This window comes from Hypanus sabinus, unplaced genomic scaffold (genome assembly GCF_030144855.1).
Source record: "Hypanus sabinus isolate sHypSab1 unplaced genomic scaffold, sHypSab1.hap1 scaffold_1785, whole genome shotgun sequence".
Lineage (NCBI taxonomy): Eukaryota > Metazoa > Chordata > Chondrichthyes > Myliobatiformes > Dasyatidae > Hypanus > Hypanus sabinus.
In genome coordinates this window covers 456-8181 of record NW_026779872.1, presented here as the reverse complement: position 1 = coordinate 8181, position 7726 = coordinate 456, and the positions used below count along the sequence as shown (strand labels likewise).

The following is a 7726-nucleotide window of genomic DNA, read 5'->3' as shown; positions in this document are numbered from 1 at the left end:
TTCCCAGGGCTGAAATGCTTGCTACAAGAGGACACAGGTTTAAGGTGCTGGGGAGTAGGTACAGAGGAGATGTCAGGGGTAAGTTTTTTTACTCAAAGAGTGGTGAGTGCGTGGAATGGGCTACCGGCAATGGAGGGGAGGCCGTATAAAATAGGGTCTTTTAAGAGGCTTTTGGATAGGTACATGGAGCTGAGTAAAATAGAGGGATTAAGTTAAGCCTAGTAATTTCTAAGGTAGAGTTGTGTACAGCACAACTTTGTGGGAGGAAGGGCCTGTATTGTGCTGTTGGTTTTCTATGCTTCTATCTTTTACTTTTCTTCAGATATTCCCCTTTCCCACTCATCAGGCCTCACCTCCCAGCCAGTGCTCATTCCCCTGGCCACCATTCTGTCCAGGCGTCTTCCTGCCTTCTTCCCAGCCCAGTAGAAGGGTCTCTGCACAAAACGTGAACGGCTTAATGAATTCCATTAATGCTGCCCGACACTCTGAGCCCTTCGGCATTTTGTGTGTGAGATTCCAGCACTGCAGAATTTCCTCAGAATTCCCCAGAATCCATAACTCCTGAGTGATGCGAAATCACATCTGACCCTTGCTGTAATACATTTCATGAAAGAGTCTTTTAAAATATCCGATCAATGTGAGTAACTCCACACACACACACACACACACACACTGAATCGGAAACACGCGGTGCAGCGAATGGTGAACGAGGCAATATTACCCCAAACACAAACTAATGTGATACATTGATACTCCCGGTGTTTATCGGCGGAGAGTCAGAATGCAATTGCTGTGAACTTGTTTAAACGTCTCAAAAATAACACGTAATCTTCTCTTTCAAGGGTGCAAGGAACAATGCGCAGGATGGAGACTCCACTTACACGGTAAGGGAAACATTAGCGTCAATCCCTTTTGAAGTAATTGTTTCCACTTCAGAACCTGAAGTGAGACTCTCGACAGCGAGAATGTCGAAGTTTCAGTAACGGGGGGAGGCAGAAATGGCGGAAAAACTCATTAAGTATCACGTGTTCGCCTTCACTGTTGAAGACACCATCAGTATGACAGTGTCAGGACACGGAAGTGGTTGCAGCCACTGTAATAAGCAGAAGATGCTAGACAATTTGGAAGGTGGATAAATAACCTGGGGTGAATGGATGAGATTGACTGCACGCCAGGCGTCTGAAATAGGCCGGTGAAGTGGTCGTAGAGGAATTAGTACTCATACCATCATGGAATTGTTTTGGAGGATTGGAAATTTGCAAACATCACTTCGCTCTTCTTGAAGAAAGGGAAGAAAACGACAGGGGCTGATACGCCTGTTAGCTTGAGGCCTCTGTGTACTGCAGGTCTAAAGAAGGAAAGGGTGAGCTCATTGAATGATGAATAATTGGAAGACCTATACTGACTGGGCGTGGAGCGATTCTCTCAACGTGAAGGACGGGGTGCTGGTCTGGGACCAGAGGGCGGCGCTGTGGAATGCATGGTCCGGAATGGATGGTGTGAGTACTAATTCCTCTACGATGGAATGCAGAGAACCCTTCAGAAGAGAGCGATGAGGAGGAATATCTTTAGCCGAAGTGTTGTGTATCTCTGTAATTTGTTTGTCCCTTATGGCTCGGGGGACAAAGGCCCCGGGTTACGCGAAGCAACGTTGATAGTTTCAAGTATTGCAGAGTGAAAGCAGATGATTAGGGTTGGGAGGGAAAATTCATCCGTCATTATAGAATGGTGGAGGAGGCCAATGTACCGAAGGGCCTAATTCTGCTCTTGTGTTTTATGCTCTTGTGAACTTATAGTGCTTTCTGCGATATTTAATAATCATAACTGTGTCTCTGATCCTCTCTTCATCATGGCCCGACTGTTCCGTGTTTCTCTCAGACACGAATTGTTAAGAATGCGTAGGTCCTTTTCAATGTTCTTCTAATTCTTCTCTGACACATAAATGCTTTTGGTAATAATTTTTTAAATCCTGCAGATTTCCTCGCATTAACAGGGTCTTATCCTGGAGTATCGATCTGTTTACGATGATCTGAACAGGTATGTGAACCGAATCTGGGGCTGCCGACACGTAATGTCACTTGTAAAGGAAAGGTATTCACTAATTTCAAGCCTATGGGCCGTGCAGGGTCCTGGTTGTGCACATCTCATAGTCACACTGAGATTGGAAGTTTAGAGACAAGTAACAGAGCAAGACTGGAGTCAGGCGGAGTCGCACAGCGATATATTGATATTGAAAGGAACACTTTTCCTGGGTCTATAGCGATATAAAAAATATTAATTGCGGTTGCATTGTCACAATATCAGTCACAGATTCTGAAATCATCACCCGTATTTACCCTCACCAGCAGCCACACTTTCGGGTTGCTGACGTAGTCAACATAAATTGTGAATTGTTTCCGCAGCTGACGTCACTGTGAACGGAAGCCGATGATTGGATCGTGAATTGGCACAGAGAAAAGACAACCATCCAGGATAAATCCACCGTTCAAAATGGCTTTTTTTTTCTTTGTAATCGTTCTCGAGGTCTCAACTAAACCTCTTCCGCGTTTCCTAGCCTCACGACAAAGACATCACAGAAGATTCTGTCTCGTTTCCGTCGCAGCAGCTTAGTTCTCTCGCATCAACCCAGACTGGTGCTGTGGAGTGTCAGGGGATTCCCATAAAATGACCGCTGTTCGAATCCCTATCCCGGCCGTACTCTATTCTCAACACGTGGTCAGTTGTGTTTGAGCTGCAATGTCTGATCTATATAGCAAAATTACCCTACCGCATAGCCCTCTATGGTTCTGAGCTCAATGTGCCAATCTCACAGTCTCTGGAAAGTCCCACTGTATCGGCCTTCGCTCGCCACGCACCCATCACTCTCTGTGTGAAAAACGTACCCCTGGCATCTCCTTGTACCTACTTCCGAGCACAATAAACCTGTGCCCATCGTGTTCGCCATTTCAGCCCTGGAGAAAAGCCTCTTGCTCTTGCACGATCAATGCCTCTGATTATCTTATACGCATCAATCAGGTCACCGCCCATCCTCCGTCGCTCCAAGGATGAAACGCAAATTCCGGCTGAACCTGTTCCCATAAGGTATGTTCCCCAATCCAGGCAACATCCTTGTAAATCTCTTCTGTTAATCGGGTTTGTCATCGGTCGCTGAAAGGCCCGAAGTGACTACTCCGCGCTTCATGGCTGAATAATAAATGCAATAAAATGGAAAACGGTTCTGAAACGCCGAGTTGACTCCTGATTACTGCGCGAATTGGCACAGTGAAAATTTATCAATCCGGGACATTGATTCAGCCCTCTTTTCCAATGTTCCTATACGCCGAAATGCGACGTTGCTTCTTATTTGCAGAATGCTGATTGATCACGTAGTTTGATCACTTCATGTGTTTGTTTCATCAGTCTCCCTCGTGTCGATGTTTCACTGTAATCTCGTGAAATGATTTTTGTTGAACTTGTATCTCCTCACAAAACGACAGACTGAAGGCCATATGTCAGTGATGATGGAATTGGTGCTGATTGTAAATTTGATCGAGGCACCCAGACCCAGTTGTTATCATTTAGATGGCTGAGTGAGGAGCAGAGAGGGTTAGCAGTACGGGGTAAGTTTCTGGGGCTCTGGGGGTAAGGGAGTTGGGCTGATTTTTCCAATATCATTGTGTGTTGATAGATTACACAGCGAGCTTATTCTCCCCTCTGAGACATAACTCGCCCAGAAATGGTCACCAGGGAAACAATTTCCAGAGGAATATTTTCATCAAAGAGTGGTGCGGATTGTTTGCTCTTTTAAGGGTTGGGTCTGGGTGTTGTTGGCAAGGAGGAATTTATCACCTCTCCCTTAACAAGCCCCTCACTGAGCGGTTTGGGTTAGAATTTCTCAAACATTCATTTCCGTAAGATGTAATTAATATAATGCACATATATATCATATATCCATATTTGCCACACCCAAACCAGATTCAAACTTACAATTATTCCAAACAAGAAATGCGTCCGACAAGTGAAAATATGATCTACACATGTGCACGGCCATGTCTCCCAACGACATTGACTGTTTCATTGAGGGTACAGGCAGGTTTAGAGATGTAGAAGGCGATAGAGGCCTGGGAGTGTTACAGAGACAGTGAGGGGAGTAGCGGTTGATATGGATACAAAGAGAGAGTGTCTGTAGAGGCCAGAAGCCCATAGAGAAACGGGGAAGGGTGTAGTGCTTGAAGAGGGACAAAGAAACAGAAAAGGTCTGGGGACTGGCGGAGGCTCCAGATTACAGATGCGGGGCAGGAGCGGGGTGAAGAGTCCGGCAGCTGTGTAGTGGTGCAGGTGGTTTTGGGGGCAGGCTGTGGTTACAGAGAAACAGATCGGTTTTGCTGCAGGAGCACTCATAGAGTCGGATGGGCGTGGGGGCAAGATATCTATAGAGACAGGGAGGGTGTGCATAGAATGGTTCCGGTTTCAGAGAGGGAGTGGTGTAGAGGCTAAAATATCAGAGACAGGGAAATTGCCCTTCATTGTTTACTGTTTTCTCTTTTTAAAACATTCTGAAGTTGTTTTATTTCCGTTAGCAGTCATGAATTATTAGGTCATTTATGTCCAATTATTGATGTTTCTCTCAGGGAGGGGGTATATAAACATGAAGGCAGTCGTTCAGTCCACCCGGGACAGTGCCGTTCCTCCACCATCAGATATCTGAATGTCCTCTGGACCCATGAATACTGCCGCAACTTTTCTTCTCGTTTTGATTTATTATTTATTTTATGCTTCTTATCCTAGTTCATAGACACAATCATGTCTTGCTCTGATCTCCGCTTGAAAACAGCAGATTGAATGACATATGACATGTAATGTACATGCATGTTTAATTTTTTACCCCCCCCCCCCACGTACAAAATGTCCTAAAAGGATGAGGGGTGAGGATGTGATGAGCAAACCAAGCTAACATGGTCCAGAGTTGACCCCACCCCCATGAACAATGCTGCTAATGAGAGATGAGAGAGATATCTGCGCAGATAAGGGAGAGAGAAACATGATTTAATATTATGTATTTGCTGCAAGGACACTTTCTTTTCCTGCTTGTGAAATTCATGCAGAGACAGCAAGCAGGGACCGGGGCCTAATAGACGGTCGGAGCCCTGCAAGAGGAGATAAAAAGCAGGTCTGCGAAGACGTAGGCAGACACTCCAGGGAGGCACACCACGGGACACTAAAAGAGTGTTATGCACCAACGTGATGGTGGAGATTTGGAGGATCGATCAGAGTCTCACAGTGTGCGACCGGCAGGGGCTTATTTGCGTGTCCACCCTTGCCTGGGTCTACCACTGAAGAAAGGTCGTGCCTGGTATTATCACAGTCGGTGACCGCAACATGAAGACAACGGAAAGATCCACGGCAACGGCATCACCCCTCTCTCTCTCTCTCTCTCTCTCACTCTCTCTCTCTCTCTCACTCTCTCTCTCTCGCTCTCGCACTCGTTCTCTCTCAAACGTTACACCCGAAATAACTCGACCTAAACTGAACTGAACTGATTACTGTGTCTACACTACTGCATATATCATTGTTAACCTGTTTCATATATTTGCACTTTTACAGTACTGTATTAGTTAGTTTACTAATAAACACTGTTAGTTGCAGTAATACCAGACACCAAAGTGTATTCCATTTCTGCTGGTTCGGTAACCCGGTCACGGCGTAAGTTGCAAATCGGGGGTTCGTCCGGGACAACATTATCTGAAGGACAATAGTAGTGTTTAATCCTCTTGTTCCACTTTTTTTCCTTGCTGATCTTCGTCTTCAGCTCTAGATCATTAGATAAGGTGGGGGTGGGGTAGTTGGTAGTGGTGGGAATGATGCTCCGGAATTTCTCGTAGAATACCCGTGGTAGGTTACCTGTGCTACATTCGGTAGTCTGTGCACAAATCGGCCACTAGGTGCCGGTTGTGGTGGAAAGGAACTTGCATGTTGCATTTGCAATCGTTTGTTCTGTAGCAGGGTCTAACACTACACAGTCAGATAATAATAGATAAGTCAGTGTGACGAGCCTTCCGCTCTCTCGCGCTCTATCATTCTCTCTCTCTCTCTCTCTCTCTCTCTCTCTCTCTCTCTCTCTCTCTCAATCTCTCTCTCTCTCTCTCTCTCTCTCTCTCTCTCTCTCTCTCTCTCTCTCTCTCTCTCACGCTCTCTCCCCCCAACGTTACACCAGCAGCTGCGTCGACCTGAACTGAACTGAACTGAACTCTTCACCATCGTAAGACTATCCATTTACCCCTAGAATTTGAAACCGCTTGATTTTCATTACTGTGTCTACACTTCTGTATATATCATTGCTAACCTGTTTCATATATTTGCACTTTTACAGCACTGTATTAATTAGTTTACTAATAAACACTGTTAGTTACAGTAATACTAGACTCCAAAGGGTATTGCATTTCTGCTGGTTCGGTAACCCGTTCAAGGCGTACGTTACAAATCAGGGGCTCGTCCGGGGAAAAAATAAGAACTAAGGGCAAAAGTAGTGTTTAATCTCCTTGTTCCACTTTTTTTTCCCTTGCTGACCTTCGTCTTCAGCTCTAGGTCATTAAATAAGGTGGGTGTGGGGTAGTTGGTAGCAGTGGGAGTGATGGTCCGGAGTTTCTCGTAGAATACTCATGTAGATTACTGAGCTACATTCTGTAGTCTGTGCACAAATCGGCCATTACGTGCCGGTTGTGGGGAAAAGGAACTTGCATGTTGCATTTGCATTCGTTTGTTCTGTAGCAGGGTCTAACACTACACAGTCAGATAATAATAGATAAGTCAGTGTGACGTGCCTCCCTCTCTCTCTCTCTCTCTCTCCCTCTCTCTCTCTCTCTCTCTCTCTCTCTCTCTCTCTCTATCTCTCTCTCTCTCTCTCTCTCTCTCTCTCTCTCTCTCTCTCTCTCAATCCAACTCTCTCTCCAGCCAACGTTACACCAGCTGCGTCGACGTGAACTGAACTGAACTGAAGTCTTCACCATCGTAAGACTATCCATTTACCCCTAGACTTTGAAACCGCTTGGTTTTGATTACTGTGTCTACACTTCTGTATATATCATTGCTAACCTGTTTCATATATTTGCACTTTTACAGTACTGTATTAGTTAGTTTACTAATAAACACTGTTAGTTATAGTAATACCAGACTCCAAAGTGTATTGCATTTCTGCTGGTTCTGTAACCCGGTCACGGCGTCCGTTACAAATCGGGGGCTCGTCCGGGATAGAATTGTATTAAGGACAAATATAGTGTTTAATCTCCTTGTTCCACTTTTTTTCCTTGCTGATCTTAGACTTTAGCTCTCGGTCATTAGTGAAGGTGGGGGTGGGGTATTTGGTAGTGGTGGGAAGTGATGGACCGGAGTTTCTCGTAGAATACTCATGGTAGGTTACTGTGCTACATTCTGTAGTCTGTGCAGAAATCGGCCATTACGTGCCGGTTGTGGAGGAAAGGAACTTGCATGTTGCATTTGCATTCCTTTGTTCTGTAGCAGGGTCTAACACTACACAGTCAGATAATATTAGATAAGTCAGAGTGACGTGCCTCCAGCTCTCTCTCTCTCTCTCTCTCTCTCTCTCTCTCTCTCACACACGCTCTCTCCCCCCCAACGTTACACCAACAGCTGCGTCGACCTGAAGTGAACTGAACTGAACTCTTCACCATCGTAAGACTATCCATTTACCCCTAGTCTTTGAAACCGCTTGGTTTTGATTACTGTGTCT

The 7726-nt window shown here is 45.4% G+C and overlaps 1 long non-coding RNA gene across 1 annotated transcript; it reads left to right on the top strand.

Moving 5' to 3' along the window:
• Positions 1-850: 850 nt before the first annotated feature.
• On the top strand, positions 851-3170 carry LOC132387373 (uncharacterized). The gene is made up of 3 exons (XR_009509871.1): positions 851-884; positions 1994-2037; positions 2403-3170. It is a non-coding gene; the product is annotated as an uncharacterized LOC132387373 (long non-coding RNA).
• Positions 3171-7726: the final 4556 nt, after the last annotated feature.